This window comes from Mizuhopecten yessoensis, unplaced genomic scaffold (assembly GCF_002113885.1).
Source record: "Mizuhopecten yessoensis strain PY_sf001 unplaced genomic scaffold, ASM211388v2 scaffold3139, whole genome shotgun sequence".
In the NCBI taxonomy this organism is placed as follows: domain Eukaryota; kingdom Metazoa; phylum Mollusca; class Bivalvia; order Pectinida; family Pectinidae; genus Mizuhopecten; species Mizuhopecten yessoensis.
In genome coordinates, this window is record NW_018404895.1 from 419,298 (window position 1) to 420,336 (window position 1,039).

The following is a 1,039-nucleotide window of genomic DNA, read 5'->3' on the forward strand; positions in this document are numbered from 1 at the left end:
CACACCTAGATATCTGTGCCCGTCTGAAGAGTTTCCTTGCAGTGGTTAAGTTGTTCCTTTAGGTCTGCGAGGTTTTCTCGAGTTTAGTCTTATAACTGGTGAGGACTCTTCTAAATGTTTCAACTGAGAAACTGTTTCCGCTATCAAAACATCAATATTCTCCTTTAGTTTTTCCCCTTGCTTTTTACCTCTTCCGCTACTCTCTCAAAATGGTTCAAGTTTTCATCCAGATTGTGCTGTGAAGAATTGATTTCCTGTTGAATTTCAATCAGCGCGTTTTGCTCCGTTTTATTTATGAATGTTTGTATCTTACGTTTGTTGTTAGGTGTAACTTCACTCAGTAAGATAATATCATGACCTTTGTGTGAAGTGGACACACATTTGGCACATATGACGTCATCACATGTCTCACAAAACCAATCCAAAGTCTCACTTTTGTGGTGTACACATGTAGTTTGATCCTAGCCGCGAACCACTATCTGTCCTTTGTAGAAAGAAATCGCATTTTCTGCCATTTCATCTAGTTATTTCTAAGGCAGGACATCAACCAATTAGTATTATCTATATATCATTACAAAGTAAGTCACAAATTTTGAAGGATATTATAAATACTGAACGTTTCACGTTTCATTGAACACTTGGTATTTAATGATTTTCAGCTTACCCTATAGTAATAATACAGCTACATATTTTCTTTAAATGATGTGCGTTCAGTATCAATGAACGGTTGGACAAGATGCGCAAAATAAATGTTATATTGTATTAAGCTGTTAGTAATAACATCGCATTTGTAAATAAGTGAAAATCTTTGCCTGTTCGTTTCCCTCAAGTGCAATATAATGGAGGTAATTTCACTAGTAAGCTTACAAATTAAATAACATATTATATGATGACCAAATTGCAGCAGTAACTGTGCTATCTGCTTTATCTGTGTACTTGCCCAGATGTGTTTTGGACTTGTATACCACCCAGTCACAATATATGGCCAATGTATGTAAGTTATAGCAATGTTGTTATCAATAGAATATAATTCTGTTAA